The sequence below is a fragment of the Gorilla gorilla genome, chromosome 10 (genome assembly GCF_029281585.2).
Source record: "Gorilla gorilla gorilla isolate KB3781 chromosome 10, NHGRI_mGorGor1-v2.1_pri, whole genome shotgun sequence".
In the NCBI taxonomy this organism is placed as follows: Eukaryota; Metazoa; Chordata; class Mammalia; order Primates; family Hominidae; genus Gorilla; species Gorilla gorilla.
In genome coordinates this window covers 31,093,454-31,113,623 of record NC_073234.2, presented here as the reverse complement: position 1 = coordinate 31,113,623, position 20,170 = coordinate 31,093,454, and the positions used below count along the sequence as shown (strand labels likewise).

Sequence of the window (20,170 nt, the reverse complement as noted above, 5' to 3'; positions counted from 1 at the left end):
GGCTGGGGAGGCCTCACAATCATGGCAGAAGGTGAAAGGCATGTCTTACATGGTGGCAGGTAAGAGAGAATGAGAGCCAAGTGAAAGGAAAAACCCCTTATAAAACTGTCAGATCTCTTGAGATTTATTCACTACCATGAAAACAGTATGGAGGACACTGCACTGTGATTCAATTATCTCCCACCAGGTCCCTCCCATGACATATGGGAATTATGGGAGCTATAATTCAAGATGAGATTCGGGTGGGGACACAGCCAAACCATATCAGAGATTGAAAAGTTTTAAAAGTAAAGTGATATCCATACTTACAGATATTGAGATGTCTGTAAACAGTCTCCCTTACAAAATAGAGCAATGTCAAGATAATTTGTGTGGGAGATATGCATATGTATATCGTATGTCTTTCTAAAATATTCATACATAAGACTCATACAAAGTGACTATTTAATATGTACTTATTATACCATAACAGTCAAAATTTGAAATAGAGCTGATCTGAATTAGTTTATATGATTTGACGACACATAAAACTTTGATAAACTTTATTCGTATTAAGAAAAGCTACTTTTTCTTTCTGGGTCTAAGTATCATGTTTACCTAATGTTGAAGTCTTTGAAAGAAGACTTTTTGGTGATATTTTACATATACCGTATACATAAAGTACACAGTTTATCCTGGGAGTCTGAGATGAGGATTGAATATTGACATCAAATTCTGGAAGTTCATAAACCTTAGGATTCACTGACCCAAAGGTGATGTTTTGATTTCATATTAAGAAGCCATAGAATTTTTCTGTTAAGTCAATGAATACTAGAATATTCAAAGTCAATAAAAGATAAAGAATAATGACAGATGTCTCTATATAAATGATGTAATGATGCTTTTGTACTAGTATAGTTAACCTGTTGGTTATCTTCAAATTTAATTCTGTATTTGCAGTAAAAATTAAGGTGACCTTCTGGGATTTGAGAGGTAGCATGAGGTTAGTGGGTAAACTTCATCTTCTTAAGTATAAAATGACTTTACTTAAAAGTTGATCAAAAACTTTTGGTTTTGGATTAAGTATAATTAGAATAATCTATGGAGGTATACAGAAAGGATTACTACTTCATGAGATTTATAAAAAGATAAACAGATGTGGTTTTTAACTTAAGGATGTTATTGAGAATACAGAAAGACATAATCTATAACCTTTTTTGAAGTGTAGATATAGAATAGGTCTACGTTAATTTTTTAAATTAGAACTTGACACTGAAAACATAAATCCAAGATGTATGTATATTTTGGTCTTCAGGAAAAATCTTATGCATATTTGTACCTTATACATATACAATTAAAAATCCACACTGATGACTAACAAATGATTCCTATTGATCTAAAAGGAAAAAGATGAAAAATCAGCAAGAAAATATTGAAAACTTTAAGAGGAATGGTTTTAAAGAAAGGATACCATCACTACTAAGCAAAGAAATAGTAATTTTTTCCTCTATCAGATTGTAAAAGATATATATATTTTTTTTCGAGACAGGGTCTCACTCTGTTGCTCAGGCTGGAGTGCAGTGGCACAATCATGGCTTACTGCAACTTTTACCTCCCAGGCTCAAGTGATTCTCCCACAGCAGCCTTCCGGATAGCTGAAGCTACAGGTGTGTGTCACCGTACCCAGCTAAGTTTTTGTATTTTTTGTAGAGATGAGATTTCACCATGTTGCCCAGGCTGGGTTCAAGTGATGCATCCCCCTCAGCCTCCCACAGTTCTGGGATTATAGACATGAGCCACCCTGCCCAGCCTTGAAAAATGTTTTTTTTTTTTTTTTTTTTTTTTTTTTAAACGAGTTATATCCAGTGTTTTGGTGAGAGTGTGAGATAACAGAAAAAAAAAATCTACTGGTAGCTGGTTGCTGTAGTCTGAATGTGTCGCTCCACAATTCATATTTGAAACCTAATCTTCGATGTGATAGTATGAAGAAGAGATGGGGCCTTTTGGAAGGTGATTTAAGTGATGGAGAGCCCTCATGAACGGGATTTGTGCCTTTATAAAAGAGGTGAGAAGGAACCGTTTGCCCCTTCTGCCATGTGAGGACACTGGTGGAAGGAAGGCACCATCTTTGAAGCAGAGAGCAAGTCCTCACCAGACACTGAATCTGCTGGCGCTTTGATTTTGGACTTCCCAGCCTTTGCTGTGAATGGCAGCACATTACAAATTACCCAGCATAAGGCATTTTTGCTATAGCGGTCTGAATGCACTAAGACAGAGTGTAAGTTGGTGTAACATCTCGGGAGGGAAATTTTGACAGTGTATTAATAATTTCGAGATGGGCATATCCTTTTACATAGCATCTTCTTTAGAATTTTACATTAAGACAACATTCTGGAATAGGCATAAAGATTTATGTTCAAGGATGGCAGTTGCAGATTGTCCTTTATTTTTTAGTTGCAGATTTTTATGATAAATATTAGCAATGTACTACTCAAGGAAAGATTAGTTACATAATTTTTGGGGGGGTAATTGTTTAAAATAGGCTGTAGAACAAGCTTGTCCAACCTGAGGCCCAGGACAGCTTTGAGTGCGGCCCAACACAAATTCATAAACTTTCTTAAAACATTATGATTTTTTCTTGCGTTTTTTTTTGTACCTCATCAGCTATCGTTAGTGTATTTTATGTGTGGCTCAAGACAATTCTTCTTCTTCCATTGTAGCCCAGGGAAGCCAAAAGATTGGACACCCCTGCTGTAGAAGGCTTCAATGAGAAATCATTCATAGTGCGATGGTCTTTTTGTTGTGACTTCTCAGGATACTTTGAGTTAAAAGATTATAAAACCAGACAGACAGTAGCCCCCTTTGAAAAAAAAAAAGTATGTATGCATTAAAAAAAAACTAGAAAAATTTATAAAATGTGAAAGCATTTGTCTCTGGCTAGCAGGATGACTCATGATTTTTGTTCTTAAAATAGTTTTGTATGTTCTAACTTTCTGCCATGGATTTACTTTTATGATCAGAAATAATATTTATAATATATAATAAAAATTTTAAAAAGTCTGATATTTGGTGCTGAATGAAACACTAGAAATCCTGTAGGCACTTCTTATTTCTATTTGTTGTAGTAAAGTGTGCTTTTATGACTTTTAAGTTTTCAGGAAAATCCTTTTAACGTGATGCACAAGACAAAGGCAAACAAGATTGTTGTCTTTCACAAGAAATGGAGGATAAAATGTACTATTCCAAAGAAGGAAAACTGATGGGCTGAGATGTAGAGCAGTGTGCCTTCTAACTGGAGAGCTGCCTGGGGGTTTGGAGATGAAATTTTTTATCTATTGGTTCACAGAACCGGCTGCTTCCAGACGATTACTTTTTTGTTGAGCCCCACGAACCTCGTTCTTTTAGCTGAGTATTATGTAGTTTTTCCAGTATTGCTTTCTTTCCCTCATTACATCTAGGAAAACAGTTTGGAGATGAGCTACTGGAGTTAAAAAAAAATCCATTTCGTTTTATTTGTCAATTAAAAAATCTATTTGGTGTTTGTTAGGTTTATTTTTGTGAGTGGGGAATGGCATATGACTGTATATTACAGACATGGGTGGGTTTCCTACAGATTGTGAATGGGAAAAGTTTGAGTTACTCTGTTGTGGTATTTATGTTATAGTATTTTCTTGCTTTCTTTTCACTCTGAGTATACGTGGACATATTTTTGATTGCCTTTACCTATTATGTGCGAACTATTGTACTAAGTGCTGGGGATACAGTGGTAAACAAAGGCTGGCCCTTGCCCTCAAAAAGTATGTATTCTAATGGGACAGACAGGGCAAAAATAAATGACATGCAACATCACCAACTGTAGTAAGTGGTAGGGAGAAAATAAAAAAAGCACACAGATTAATGCAAGAGGGTGGGTTAGGTTTGGGGATAGATAATCTCATACAGCACTTTAAATATCTAGGTGTGCTTCTCTGAGCAAGTGGTAGATAAACAGGCTTAAAGGATGAGAACTGCTAAGAAATGGAGAACTTGAGTTTCAGGCAGAGGGAGCAACATGCCCAGGGAGTCCACGGCTGGGGCAAAGTGAGCAAGGAGGTAATAGAAAGAAGGAAAGAGACAAAACTGAAAAGTGAGGCAGGGGACAGATCCTAAAAGGGCTTTTAGGTGACAGTAAGAGGCTTTGATTTTACTATGACTGCATTCAGACAACACTGAAGCGTTCTAAGTAAATAACACGACCAGATTTAAGGAACACCCCATTTTTTGATCACTAAGTGTATGATTATTTGTAACACTTAGCAGAATGTGACTGTCAATGAACCTCTTTTACAGTATGCTTTGGTTACATCAGTAGTGTGACCATTATGTTCTTAGTCACCCTGGAGTAAAGAAGAGTTATAGTTGGGCATGATGGCACATCTGTAATCCCAGATACTCAGGAGGCTGAGGCAGAAGGATTGCTTTAGTCCAGGGGTTCAAGTGTAGCCTAGGCAACATAGGAAGACCTTATCTCTTAAAAAAAGAGGTTACAATTTATGTTACCTCATCTGATCCCAAGTGTTATCTAGCAAGGGGGAAATATTTGAATTACTTAGAAAACTCAGATGTGATTTTTTAAATCTACCATTTATTACTTATAATTAATCAGGTACTATGCTATACTCTTTTCATATATTATTTGAAAATAATATGTGAAGAAGATACTATTATTTTCATTTTATAGGTAAGCGAACAGATTTAGTAATGTGGCCCAAGTTGTATAGCCTTAAAGTATGGAGTTGGGATCTGAGTCTGTTTTGTACATGAACCTGAATTCTTTACAACTACATTCTACTGCCTATACTGATGATTTGTTTGTCACATAACACTAAATTGTATAGCCAGGAAAATAATTAAGGTTTAGATTTCAAATCCATGGCTTTTTGGCCATAACATACCACCTCTTGACATGTTGGTTTAATCTGTTTTTCATAGCCCCATGTCAAAAATAGAAGGGGATTAGATACCATTTTTAGAATTACAATTAAGAGGTCTCAAACTATAATCTAAATAAAGATTAAGAATTGGTTAGGAGAATAAGCATTTTATCAATTGAAAATAAACTTGAAAGGGATCCTTAATATTTTGCCCACCCAGGGTAAACCTTCACTGCACTAACAATTTTCAGCCAAAGGCCCTAACTAAATTCTGCCACCTGGGCAAACTCTAGTCCAATGATATTCAAAGAAATTAAACCATTTTAAAAACTGATATATCCTCTGGCAATTTAATGTGAGTGTATCACTTCAGCTTCAGGTCATGTGTTGCTGTAATATCTTCTCTTTATATGACTGCATTTCTGCTGTGTGTCACTGACACGGCTTGTCTGATTTCAAGCCCCTTCTATCACTCCTATTTATTGGTAACATACAAGCTTCAAGGATCATTTGATGTGCAAATTTAATTGCAGGTTTTACTTTTAAAGGATGACATAAGCTATATCATTTTAACAACTATTTGCACAGCTTTTTCTAAACTGCTACTCAGAAAACAGGCATTTTTATTCTGTGTATTGTAATGCTTCCTGACTTGTCAAGGCTGCTTGCTCAGTAATTAACTTATATGTAAGTATGTATGTATGTGTATATATATGTATGTTTATATATGTGTATATATACATATATATGATGATGTTTTGCAGTGCTTCAATAGGTACATGCTTTGGAATTAAACTTGGGCATTTCCCCTGATTTTTTGATAAGAGGACACCTTGTCAGCATTCACAGTTCCTTTTTTGTATTTACTGATTTGCCCCTTTCTCTTCCTTCCTTCCTCGCTTCCTTCCCATTGCTATATAGCACATGATTATAGATAGGAGAGGTTAAGTCTTGCTACCTAGCTAATGTGATAATTTCCTGACAGTATTTCAGAGTTAAGGTAAAAATACTCCAGAAAGGATTGATACTTCTGTAAGAAATGCCTTTTTTTTTCTCTAAATGGCACTTAAGAACCCGGAAGCACTCATGATTTTAATAAGCTGAAGTAGTCCTGTCGTTTTGTTTAGAGTTTAACTTTTTGTGGAAAGGACAGGCTTTGAGGACAACATTGTAGGTTTAAAAATGCTGTTTTACAAGGACCTTCTAGACAATTCTTTTCATATGCATTCACCAACATGTCCAGCTAGCTGATTTGGTAGAATATGAGACTCTTGATATGCACTCGTCAAGCTAATTACAGGGGATGGGAGTTCCATTTGAGCCAGTTGAAATGAGGAAAGTCTAAGTAAAATCTTCATAATTATGGGAAATATTGATACTACATGCCAAAAGCTTTCATTTTCCCTGCTTCAATTCTTTGTACCTATTGTGTTTCAGCAGAGTCTGTATTTAAATGGGAAATTTTCAGCAGAAATGGGAGGCTCTATAAATATTGTTATTCAATAATTTGTAAGGTGAATTTGCAGATGTCCTCATAGTGACTCATAATTTTTCCTTATTCGTCATTAGGTTTTGTGACTATTTGGTTATTTCTTTTTTCAGAAATTTTATGTTGAAAAGTGTAAAACTGCTAGTTACTGTATTTTAGCCAAAATTTAATTAAATAGGTTTTCTCCTTTTAAATTTGAATTAGGAAAATGTTCTGGGGTATTGGATCTGAATGAGACTGTACAAATTGGTCTCATTGGTCTCATTTTACAGGTGAGGAAGTAGAGGCTGAGAGAGGTTAAGTTACTCACCAAAGGTTATAGAGCTATTAAGTGGCAGACTTGGTGCACAAACACAAGCTTTTGGTTTCCTTGTGCTGAGGTCTTAACACTTTACATCTAATCTTTAGTTATAGGACATGAAAGGAAATGAGAAATCACTTTTTCCACCAATTTTTTTGTTTCTTGCTGGCTTTTTAACTGAAATTGCCAAATAAGATCATGTCTTATTGGAGCTGTACAGTGATTTCTAGGTTGAAAGTGACATTTAAAATCCATAATCAAATAAGTTTGTGTGGTGTTTCCCTTAATGCATTCCTAAACATTGCCAATTTAAGGCAAAACTACCATTTTGTTCATTTATATTCCCTGTTACATAATTTTGCGGTTCATTTTTCTCAAATCAATATTTTCCTAACTTAGACTACTAATGCCATCTATACACTTAATTTAAGTATGGTCTCACTCTTCTAAATAACTTCTGGAAAGAACGTATAATATTGGTCCTGCTATTTATATTTATTCATGCCAAGAAGTGTCCATTTCATTTCTTTTTTCTTTCTTTCTTTCTTTTTTTTTTTTTTTTTTTTGAGATGGAGTCTCGTGCTGTCACCCAGGCTGGAGTGCAATGGCACGATCTCGGCTGACTGCAACCTCTGCCTCCAGGGCTTAAGCAATTCTGCTGCCTCAGCCTCCCAAGTAGCTGGGATTACAGGCACGTGCCACCGCGCCCAGCTAATTTTTGTATTTTTAGTAGAGATGGGGTTTCACCATGTTGCCCAGGCTGGTCTTGAACTCCTGATCTCAGATGATCCACTTGCCTCGGCCTCCCAAAGTGCTAGGATTACAGGTGTGAACCACTGTGCCTGGCCCCCTTTTTTTGTTTTTTCTACCTTTAATCCTAGCTCTACAGCCAAACAATAGCTTCAACCCATCCTGACTCATTGAATGTTTTAACAAATTCCCATCATTTACATGCCATGCATGTTTGTCCTTTTGCATGACTATAATTGTAGTTAGATATGATTCTCCCAAAGATAAGTCATATTGCATCTCCTGTCCCTCTCCAGGTAAATTGTTAAAGCATTTGATTGATCATTGTATCCATACAAATTTAACTAGCTTAGCATGTATGTAATTGAAATTTGATAATATGTAGTTTAGAGTATTTCTTTAGAAACTTCTTTTGGGTTTCTTACTCTCACTGAAAAAGGTATTAAAGTTAGGAGAAGGATTAGTTTAGAGAAGACAAAGCAGATAGTGGATCTTGTGAGAAGAAGGAATGAAGGACCGATGAGGAATTGGGGTTGAACAATACAGGAACTGAAAGTGAAATTTTGCTTATACTTCGAAGATGAATGGATTGTGACATTGTTGATCGATTCTGCTTGGTTGTCCTAACAATTTATGTAAGTGACCTCACATCATTTTGGATCTGATGATCTTAGCTGACAGATTATGTTACAGCCTATTTTGTCTGCCTCTATATTTGTAGTTACAAAGTATGGGAATGTAGGGCAAGGTTACCAGTAAAGATGTGTGTGTGTGCAATTTCCAGCTTCAAGAGCTTTGGGAAAAAGTGCAGTAACCAAATCTGTCACATTCCAAATATATAACATTTCATGTGACTACTTCTGGTTAACTGCCCTATCATAGAAAACTGAAGGAATCAGCAAATACCCATGAGCTTTGCTTAGAATTGTTCCACTATCATTGATATCCTGTGTATGGATATGAATGACTATGGATGGTTTCAGTCCATGCCATTTTTTTAATATTTGGACAATGATTTGTCATATATCAGTGTGTGCCAGATTAGCCTTTCATAAGACTTCATTATCATCTTTACAGATAGATAATTCAGGAGCCAAAGGTATATCAGAATTTTGTTTAACAGCAGGGTATTAACTGTACCTGTTAACTTACTATTAGGAAACTGTCTGTTTCCAAGCAGCAACATTTTTTGGCATTTGGCAGACCTACGGACCATTTTTAAGAGACAGTATCTTAAAAATGACAGGGATTGGAATTGGGACACTCTTTCAGATTTCTTTCAGCTCTCAAGTTTAGTGATACTTTGAAATGTTGGGTTGGAATTTTATGATTATAGTGTTTATTTTGATTATATTCTTCCTTTTGAAGGGTTTTCTTCTTGCTACTTTTAATACTGATTTTCTCATCGAGGAATTATATTAGTACTTTCTGCTGTTCTCTGCATTGATTTCAAGACTTAATATTATTATCCTCTTCTCACTCCCTTCAGTTTCTGTGTCCTGCCATGTTTTTTTTTTTTTTTCCCTAATGTTCTTCTGTTGCAGTTTGGGTTCCCCAGAAAGCAGATTTTGAGATGGAAATTAGTGTTCGGGAAAGTTTATTAGAAAGTGTTCTTGGGGGCCAGGCATGGTGGCTCACACCTGTAATCCCAGCACTTTGGGAGGCCGAGGCCAGCAGATCACCTGAGGTCAGGATTTCGAGACCAGCCTGGTCAACATGGTGAAACCCTGTCTCTATTAAAAACACAAAAAATTAGCTGGGCACTTTGGGAGGCCGGCAGATCACCTGAGGTCAAGATTTCGAGACCAGCCTGGTCAACATGGTGAAACCCCATCTCTATTAAAAACACAAAAAATTAGCCAGGCGTAGTGGCGCACACCAGTAGTCCCAGCTATTCGGGAGGAGAATCACTTGAACCCAGGAGGCGGAGGCTGCAGTGAGCCAAGATTGTGCCACTGCACACTCCAGCCTGGGCGGCAGAGTGAAACTCCATCTCAAAAAAAAAAAAAAAGAAAAGAAAAGAAAAAAAAAGAAAGCGCTCTTGGGATCAGCCCCTGTGGACGAAGGGAAGGAAGGAAACACTGTTGGGCCGAGGGGGATGTTGGGCTGCCATGTAGTCTCAAATAAGATCTGACCCTGTGGGGTGCTTCAAAGCTGAGAGGGCTCCTCACCCTTGTCCCCAGTTGGAGAAAGGGGACCAAGGCTTTGTCTTCCACATGTCAACCAATCTTTGGATGTGGGCTTCCCTGGGAAGGGAGTGTGATACTGGGTGAAGTGAGGCCATCCTGAAAGAGCTGATAGTTGAAGGTTGTCTGCAGGCAGCACCACAGCAGTTGGGGAATCAGTCAGTCCTTCAGTCCTGAAAGGAGATGTGGGTGGCATGTCACAGTTTCCATTCAATCTTTTTTGCAGGGGTGCTGGAGATGGGAAGGAATGGCCCAGGGGATGGGTCAGAATTTTCAGGAATAAGGAGTTGCAGCATACAGTGGTCAGGAGCTTGAGAGATGGTAGAGAACAAAAGTGGATGTAGAATAGGTTCTGCCAGGCAATTGACTTCTGACATTGACTATTGCTTTTCTAAATACATTTTTAAAATTCTATTTATAGTGATGCTTTTCACTTTTTAAGTTATAGAAACCTGATGAAAACTCTGAGTGCAGTATACAGAGAATGTATTTTTGTTTTTAACCGATTTCCCATTTGCCCCAAGAATACTGCACTGGTAACAAGCAGCACTTTTTTATTCTAAGTGAGAAATGGGTTAAAGAGATGGGTCCTGCTCAGTCACACAGGCTGGAATACAGTGGCGTGATCACAGCTCACTCCTGGGCTCAAACTCCTGGGCTCAAGCAGTTCTCCTGTCTCAGCCTCATGAGCAGCTAGGACTGCTGGTGTGCACCACCATGCTTGGCTGATTGCTGAATTTTTTGTGGAGATGGGCTCTTGGTATGTTGCCCAGGCTGCTCTTGACTTCCTGGACTCAAGGGATCCTCCCACCGTGGCCTCTCAAAGAGCTGGGATTACAGGTGTGAGCCACTGTACCCAGCCTGTGCCATATCTTTATTCAAATATAATTTGGTTTTATAAAACATACAGATTTTTTAGTTTTATATTCTTTATAGGCTCTTGTTTCTCTCTCCATTTCTTTAATAATTTAAATATACTTTTTTGGTGTCTTCATATTAAAAATCAGTTGAGCACTCAATTTTCTGTTTGGCATATTTGTTAATAATCACAGTAAATCATTTTCTCCATATTTTGTAATCTCTAAATTTATAAGCTCATCTTCATTGGGGATTGTTTTTTGTTTTGTTTTGGTTTGGTTTGGTTTTTCTACCCAAAGAAATCCCATGGGGCCTTGTTTATCTCTCATCACTTTAAAATAGTTTTGTGTTTGTTTCTTCTAGATACTTTAGAGATTTCACTGGCCCAGGATCTAATTCCTTAGATTGGAGATTCTTAATTTTTTTACCTAGGAGATTCTCATACAAATAAGATTCAAATTTCAAAACCGTTGTGTCATAGGTTTAGGATTTTAATTTCTTATAGCATTTATAGCATTTCCCCTGTCCTCTTCACCCAGATTCTCAGAGACAAGCTCCCTTAAGTCTTAATATGAGTATGAGTGAATTTCTCCTCCCCTGACACCATTTTTTAACTATGAGGATAGACCTTTGAAGACAGCCCTAGTTTTCTGGAAGAATCTCAGTACCAACTTTACACCTCATGTGTGCCCAGGGCCTCCCCTTCTGTCCCTGCATAAGTATCAGGACTGCTTTAGAGTTGTGAAGGTTTAATGGGGCTGGAAATCCAGCAGAGTGCTTTCTCTCTTGAGGGAGCACTTTCTTCTGTTCTTTCTCCTTCAAGGGGCATCTTGTTACCAATTTCAATCTATACTTAAGTGCTGAAGAGACTCCAGTGATTATCCCCATCGCTCCAGTGTTGGCCACAGCTGACAGTGTATGCTTTTGTGCTTACTATTTTGGCCATCATTTCTGGCTTTGGTTTAGCATCAGGGAATTATCTTTATTGCAAGTAAAGCTACATATTTAGTTTTGTTACACTTATTTTCTTCTTTTCTTAGTGTCTGTAGTGGGAAGTCTTCATGAGCTCAGTTGGCCATATTTCTGTACCTGGAATTCCCATAAGTTACTTATTAACTACCGTTTCTCAGATTCTACCTCTCTAAAATGGGAGTATTAATGGTGTCTGTCTATATAGCGTTAATTTAGACCACACAGTAAGCTTTCAGTCAATGCTAGCCAGTATTATTTTCACCATTTAAAACTTAAAAAAAGAAATCATCTTAGGCAAGAGTTGGAAGTGTAGTGGTAGCTGTGTTTACTTACTTAACAAGAGGAGGAAATCTTAGTTAACGCCCTAGAGAAACCAAATCAGAAATTTTGTTTGGTACAGTACAATGCCGAAACTGACGCTTAGAGTCCCACCCTTTCTGACGTTGTGCCAAAGGTCACTTGGCACGTAAGTAAACTGAGTGGAATGGCCTCTCAATATTGCCTGGACGATTGCTTAGAGGAGTATTTCCTGAACTGTGTGGGTAGGTAAGTTTGAGTTTGTTAATATTTTCTTTGCTAAGGAGGGCTCTCAAAGGCATAATTATTATAAAGGGTATTTGTAGACCTTGAAACATGTAGCAATACTTTTAGTCCAAGTAAGCCCTTTGATTGCTTTTTAACTTCCCATTTAGTATTCCAAGTGGATTCTGAACTTGGTGAAATTAGTGGTAACCCAGTCTCCTCAGGGTCTTGCCTCCTGTCTTCTGGCTTACAGAGGTGGAGATTCAAAGGATTTCTTTCCTTTAGGTCATGGTATTTAAGAGAATAATTTTCCCCTCATATTATAGCTAAGAAGAGGTCTGTTGACTATTACAGATTGGGAATCCATGGGCATAATATACCAAATGTTTAAAAAATTACTTTGAACTTACCCTTATATGCAAAACATTGATTATCTTATAAATATTAACTGCTTTGGATTGTTTACACAATGTTAGTTGTACTATGAAAATTTGCTTATTAACCAGGTTTAGACTTCTTAGGTTGTTATTGGCTTTGAGTCCACAGATTTAACACTGCCAAATTTCTGTGTAAACATTTTGCTTGGGACCTAAAATACAGTTGAATATGTGTATTTAAAGTTTTTTTTTTTAAAGCCCATGTATATTAATGGAACTTGTAAATGTTTAAATAGTCAATTAATGGAAGCTTTTAAGAAACAACTCTTTCAAAATATTCCATTTTATAATTATGATGTTTTAAATATCAAACTTGAGTTAGTGACAAACATGTAATTCATAATATATAAAGATCTATAAGTAGTTCTTATTGATTTGTTACATTTAATCTTACTCAGAAGGAACTTTTTTGTTATTATTCTGTCACTAGTAATTAAGTGCAAGGCTATTTAAAAACAAGAGCTAATAACATTGTAACACAGACTAGATAGAGAGCAAAAATAAATAACTGGTTAAGTTACTGTTTTGGTCTTGGGAAATGTGGTAGGTTCTTAGTTTAGGTGCCATGGTTATGGCTGTTTTGATCCTTTTTTGAAATACATTCTTGGGTGTGTTGATTTTCTTGTAATGTCACTATTATTTCTTAAGACCCTTATATACTGTAAAGAGCATTATCAATTTACACAAATTTTAACTACCCATAGAAATATTGTATACAGCTTTTTTGTAGCATAAATAGGTGAGGTTCCTCAAGACGTTTATGGCCTGGTATATTCTTACCCTTGCTATAAAGCTTTGGTCAGCTTTAGTGGCCAAACTCTAAGGCAAATGGCAGTATTAATGTGGAGTGTAAATCTCCATATATGTTCTTGGAATGGTATGTAAAATATTTTGTTCCCTGATCCACCTGTCCCCACCTTTAGTAAGATACCCTTGTGTCTGCAGTAGCTTGAATTATAAAAGAGGTTTCCGTTTTTCAGCAACTAGACTTGGAAACAATTTTTTTCAATTTAACTTAAGCAACTTGTATATAAGAGGAAATGACTATGGAGGAGATACGCTGCTTAGTCTCGTTTCTATGTAAATAGTTCTGACATAAATTGTATAGAGAAGTCTCCTTTATAGTTTACTTTTCAGTGATGTCATTTGTCATTAAATCATCAAGGTAGGTATGAACCTTGGAGTTTTAAGGTGACAAAAATGAACTCATTACACTTTAGACTTTTGGCCAGGTTCTGTAACTTATGCCTGTAATCCCAGCACTTTGGGAGACTGAGGCGGGAGGATTGCTTGAGCCCATGAGTTCAACGCCAGCCTGGGCATCATAGTGAGACCTTGTCTCTACCAAAATAAATAAATAAATAAATAAATAAATAAATAAATAAATAAATAAATAAATAAGCCTGGCATGGTGGTGCATGCCTTTAGTCCCAGCTACTCAAGAGACTAAGTTAGGGAGGATGGCTTGATCCCAGGAGACTGAGACTGCCGTGAGCTGTGATTGTGCCATTGCACTCCAGCAAGGGCGACAGAGTGAGACTGTCTTAAAAAAAATTCTAGCCTTTTAAATAATAGTGTAGTTGAATTGTATAAATATTTTTTGAAGAGAATATAATGAGGTAGGTTATCATATAGTCTTTTTGATCATTTATTTATAGGATATTTCTAATGTAAACAATCCAGTATTTTAAAATTTCCTTTTTTTAAGAGTTTGTTTGTGTATTTGTTTTGACTTGTTTAATTTGACATGTAAGCACTTAAAAATTGACTTTCCAGCTACATGAAGAAATTATATGTCGGTTAAATTTGTGGCATTTTTATACAGAATCGTGTGTACACAATATATTAACTAGGTTTGTTAATTTGATTAGAAAAAACTTGTAGTTTTAATGCTCAATATATTTTCTGAAATGCAAAAGCAATTTGTGAAATATTGTTTCTCTGTACTTGGTAATGTAAGATCTGAGCTGAATGAAATGTGAGTTTCTTAAGCTTGTCTTAGATTTTGTATCAACATTTGTTCAAGAGCTTGGTTTTAGGAACATTTGTGTGCATTTTCTTGATTATTAAAAATTGTGTCAGATATTTAGATGTAATTTAGAGCAATATTATTTAACTTTGCCAATTATATTATTCTGATCACTAGATTTAATGCTCTGGTAACAACTCTCTGACATCTCATTATTACTCTAGTATTAGATTCCATTGGATTCTTTATCTTCCTTGTTTCTAAAAAAAATGCCTTTCCTCATTATGCAAGTAATTTTTCTTTATTTCACCATTTATACAGTTGGCCAGACCAAATGACATAGTGAGTATCCCTTAAGCCAGGGGTCCCCCAACCCCTGGGCCATGGTTCAGTACCGGTTGGCAGCCTTTTAGGAACTGGGCCACACAGCAGAAGGTGAGCAGTAGGCCAGCAAGCATCACTGCCTGAGCTCTGCCTCCTGTCAGATCAGCAACATCATTAGATTCTCATAGGAGTCGAACCCCATTGTGAACTGCACATGTGAGGGATCTAGGTTGCGTGTTCCTTATGACAATCTAACTAATGCCTGATGATCAGAAGTGGAACAGTTTCCTTCTGATCCATCCCGCCTACTCCTGCCTTGGAAAAATTGTCTTTCATGAAACCAGTCCCTGGTGCCAAAATGGCTGGGGACCACTGCATTAAGCAGAGCCGTGAATATCAATCTTGGACACAAAGCCTGGGATTGTGGGTGGGGAAAGCCCTCCCGTTGCTCTGGCCTAGCATTCCAAAGACTCTTTCAATTCTCTTAACTTATTCAAAGCCTGGATTCTAAAAGCCAATTGGGCTCCCTTTGCCCATTCATAATTCATGCTACAGTCTTCTGGCTAAAAATTGTCAGTAGAGTTCCCATTTCCCATTATATGAAATTCAATGTCCAGTGTGTAACTTATCTTTTGAGTTGTGTATCTTAATGTATGGCTTAAGCTTCTTCTTTATGCTTTACAGTTTCCATTTCCTGCCTTTTTTTCTTGACACGTGGTGTAATTAGAAAGTCTCTCCCTCATATTCAAAATTTACCTCATCCTTAAGGTTTACTGACCGCTGCCATTAAATTTTTCTTGGTTTCCCCTTCTTTTTTCTGCATTTTATACCAGTGTTTTGTGTTCCATCTTCTGTTATATTTATTTTTACATGTGTTATATTTTACTTCCTTTCTAATGACTGAGTTTAACTGATTGAATTACTTAAAGTCTATCTCTTACTATGATGGGTTAGAGGTGGTTTTGTCTTGTTTCTTCTAGGTTGCCTTGCATTCAGTACATGCTTATTATAAATATTTGGTTACTGAAAAAAATGGAATGATATGACAGTGTTATTGATTACAAGACATTTTACTCCTTTGTTGGAATGGACGTTTGGGGACAGGGGATCAACTGGAAATCTAAACAAGTGTGGCATGGCTCTCTGAATCAAGCTGTCCCCAGCAGGGAAAGCTGATGAAACAATTAAGGCTGCAGCTAAGAAATGTTTTAAATCATATTGCATAGTGGCTCAATACTGACAGGCAAAGGACAGCTCTTACTAGGGAAAGACTTTGGACTGATAGGAAATTGAAGAGAAACACAGGCTTTGTAGATAGTGACTACATTTCTAACTCAGATAACATTTTTTGTGAGTTCATAGTGTGAGAATAAATACAGTCAATTCTGCTGTAATGATTGTTTTGAAAAATGGGAGTTTTTATTCTTTCATGATTGATATTAGGCAACACTTTGAGCATAATGCAAATTTCACTTTTGCTTATGCGTGATTTCACCTGAGAAATAGTAGGCGTGCACAGAAAATTTCACCCAACTAAAATGAGCTGCCTAGGCTACACAAAGTGTACATGCACACATCTCAGACATTGCCTGGCTGTCTCACTTTACCACATGTTATGAGCCATACTCATTCATATTTTGTATTATAATTTCCCCTCCAATTTCAGATAACCCATCTTGCACCACTTCCCAATAATTTACATGCAAGGCCTGTGGCTGCCTGGAATAGAAATATTTCTTTCCCACAAATAACAATTATGTTAACATTTTTGAGCCTTAACTATGTGCTAAGCACGATGATAAGTGCTTAACATGGATAATGTTATGGAATTCTCACAAAACCTGATACAGTAGGTATTATTACTGTCTTTACAGATGAGGAAAGTGAGGCTTAGAGGGGTTAATTAACTTGCCCATGGTCAATAACTCATAAATGGCCGAGCCAATTCTTGAATCAAGTCTGATTTAGATCTTAGTGTTCTCTTACTTTGTAGATTACAGATAAGTAGCTTTCACATGTGTTATTTCATCTGCATTTAATAACTGTCTCTGGTTGGCATCATAGGCTGTTTCGATCCCTATGATAGATGAGGAAACAACGCTACTCAGGGTAAGAATGCACAGATCATCATAGGCAGAGCAATAACAGGAACTCATTCTCATACCTAAATCAGAATTTTTTTCCTGGGGCTTATACATAAAAGGGGAAGAAAACAATTAGAGAATTAGAGATAGGGAGGTGAACTGAACTACAAAAAGAGGATGAAATGATTGTGTTGGAAGCTGGGGAACAAAAGAAGGTGAGTTATAATAGTACTTCAGAATTGTAAGGAGAGTCTAATGAAAAATGAACACTAGGGGACTTGTAACTCTGTGGTACATAAAGCCTCATCAAATTCTTACAAAGAAATTAAAACCACCAACTTCATTACAAAATTGTGGTAAGAGAAATCTGATCATGAGCATAAATCACTAGTAGTAATACGCTCAGAAATCAGAGGGAAGAGCAAGGCGACACCAGAGGAAGACTTCGGAAGGATTTATTTGTATTTGTTTTGTAGCATGTGATTTTTTTTTTTTTTTTTAAGGTAGTGAGTTACCTTACAGGCCCTTACAGATAAGCAAGTACTTGATTAGTGTTTGTTATACTGAAAGCTTAATAAATAGTAAGGAGAGTAGTTGTTCAGTTGGGTATTGATTAAGGTGAAGTAATAGGAAAAGTAAGGGTAGAATCGATGAGTAATGATGAACTCAAAGCAGTGGGTCAGCAAACTCTAGCCATTGGGCTGTTTTCTTTCTACAAGCTGAGAATGCTTTTTACATTTTTGGTAGGTTATTAAAAACAAAAATGAAGAATATTGACAGAGACTGTATGTGGCCCACAAAGCCTAAAATATTTATAACCTGGCTCTTTACCGAAAGTTTGTCAACCCCTGACCTGAAATACATACCATGAAGAAAAAGTTAGACTTGTTCCCTTTTAGGAAATTGGATTAGGTACTGTAAAGTGTAATATTTCATGGGGCTACATTTTCAAACATGTGTCTTTTTCCCACATGGAGGAAGAACTGTCATGTATTTAGCCTGCTCTTTTGCTATAGGGGTTTTGCATACTTCGATTGTTCTTACCCTTGAGAGATACTATAACCACTTTACAAATGAAGAAACTAGGCTCATAGAGGCTAAGTAAGCCTAAAGTTTTACATTTAATAAGGACTGAAATGTAAGCTTGCCTGGCTTGCTAACTAGATATCAAATATGGGCATTTGTATAAATTTAGTTAGTATGTAAAATAGAAAAAAAACTTGTACACATAGACAATAGAGTAGGTTGGAGAATTGTGTCATTTTATTACAAAATTTGCACAAGGAAGAATATCTTTGGATAAGTTTAAAAAAAATAAAATATAAAGAACAGAAAATTCTAGTCTCATATTAAAAATGTAATATTCACCTAAAAGAAAGATGAGATTCAAGATGTTTTTGAAAGAAAATGCAAAATACCAAAGTGTGTTTTGCTTCAATAGAAAGTATACCAGCTAGTACTTTATTTTTGAAATGCAGATATTAAGCAAATATTGGCCCAAATGTCTAACAGTAAAGATTTATGAAGAGAATTTCAGAGTGCTGTGAAAACATGTAATGTAGGAATCTAGGATAGATTGGTGAGTCAGGGAATGGTTTCCCAAGAAGGGGCCATTTAAGCTGAGATACAAGATTTAGATAGGCAAAGATATAAAAGATAATTATTCTAGACAAGTGTGATAGGCCTCGAGGAAGGAAGAACTTGGCATATTCAAGGAAACAGCATTGTGTCTTCCAACACATTTGAGGACAGAAATTACATCTGTTTTGTTCATCATTTATATCCAGCTTTGTAAGTACAATACTTGCTGCTATATAGTAAGCCCTCAGCAAGATTTATTGAGTGGATAAGAAGGAATGGACATTTTCCTAGGAGATTCCTGGTATGATTGTGAGTACAGGGATTCCCTGGATGTAGGCTACTTTTCTCTTTTCTGAAGCCAACCTAATTACATTAAGTTCTTCAGATTGTTGGTAACCCCAGAAGATTACCCTAGGCCACTTTCCCAACCTTTCTTAACTGCTGTCTCAGTGTCTGGATGGAGCTTGACCTGGATACGGTCTGAACAGAAAATGCAGGAAAAAATGAATGTAGAATACCGCAACTGGATCTGCTCCTGAGAAGGAAAAGTAAATCTACATTATTACAGTGTCAGCAGTAAGCCTGAGATAGAATGAATACAGCCACTTTTTAAAAAAATAACCAGCTGAGGCCGGGCGCGGTGGCTCACGCCTGTAATCCCAGCACTTTAGGAGGCCGAGGCGGGCACATCACGAGGTCAGGAGATCGAGACCATCCTGGCTAACATGGTGAAACCCCGTCTCTACTAAAAACAAACAAACAAAAAATTAGCCGGGCGTGGTGGCCAGCGCCTGTAGTCCCAGCTACTTGGGAGGCTGAGGCAGGAGAATGGCAGCGTCAACCCTGGGAGGCAGATCTTGCAGTGAGCAGTGATTGCGCCACTGCACTCCAGCCTGGGTGACAGAGCGAGACTCCGTCTCAAAAAAAAAAAAAAAAAAAAATTAACCAGCTGAGGGAGGGTGTTCTGTGCTGGAACACATGATCTTGGGTTCTCTGGGTGATAACACATGATAATCAGGCTTAGAGATTTAATAAAAGAGTTAAATACTCAACTGCTTTTTATTAGAGGAGCTTATTTCTTCAAAATCAAATTCGAACTTCCAAACAGAGATAATTTCATTTATAGTTTTTATAGTTTGGGTGCATTAAGGAATTTATAAATAGAGAAGAGGGAGAGGGTTGCACGTTTTCCACGTCTGTGAATTAAGACTATAGTAACCACAGTGTTGCAGGACTTTTTCTTAGTTCAGTTAAACATGGGGTCCTTTTCCCACGGCCACGAAAGTTTAGGCTCGCAGACGGTTTGAAGGGTGAGTAAAGCAGGGTTTTATTGGGCTGAAAGGAAAAAAGGGTGAACAGGGACTCTCCGCAAGGCGAAAGTCGATGCTGCAGTGCTTCCCGCCTTGCCTTTTGAATCCCAGGTTCCACGCAGGAAAAGGCAAGGCCAGGCTCCTCCCCTCTGCAAAGGTGCAAACTTCCTCAGACTCTATCCCAGTGCACAGGCCGGCAGGAGCTTTGCCAGGGATCCCCTCCCACTTAGCTGTCTCAATGGGAGGGACCATTTTACAAGATGTTTACCATACTGGTTTGCAGAATTAGAGAGAGTAACCTTAGGTGAGGAGAAGACTGGGATTTGGAGACAGAAGGAAAGAAAATAGATTCAGGGTCATTCTTGAATGTTAGCCTTCTTTGAGTTAAAAAAAAATAGCTGATAGGTGGTAGCAACAACACATGTGCCTCTGATTGTACAAGAATTTAATAATGATACTTGTGTATGTTTTACATAAGCTTAAACTTTAGTGAAC

General features: G+C 37.1%; 1 protein-coding gene across 8 annotated transcripts in view; it reads left to right on the top strand.

Annotated features, from left to right (window-relative positions):
* The window catches only part of EPS8 (EGFR pathway substrate 8, signaling adaptor), a 172,885-nt gene that overhangs the window by 66,863 nt on the left and 85,852 nt on the right, over window positions 1-20,170 (top strand). The window contains exon 1 of one of the 8 annotated variants that reach the window (XM_019038428.2): window positions 11,915-11,994. The exons of 6 other annotated variants lie outside the window; for them this stretch is intronic. The gene's annotated coding sequence lies outside the window, so the exon portion shown is untranslated. Of the gene's footprint in view, window positions 1-11,914; window positions 11,995-20,170 lie in introns of those variants that run through there. One more of the 8 variants, XM_004052809.4, reaches the window with a different exon arrangement.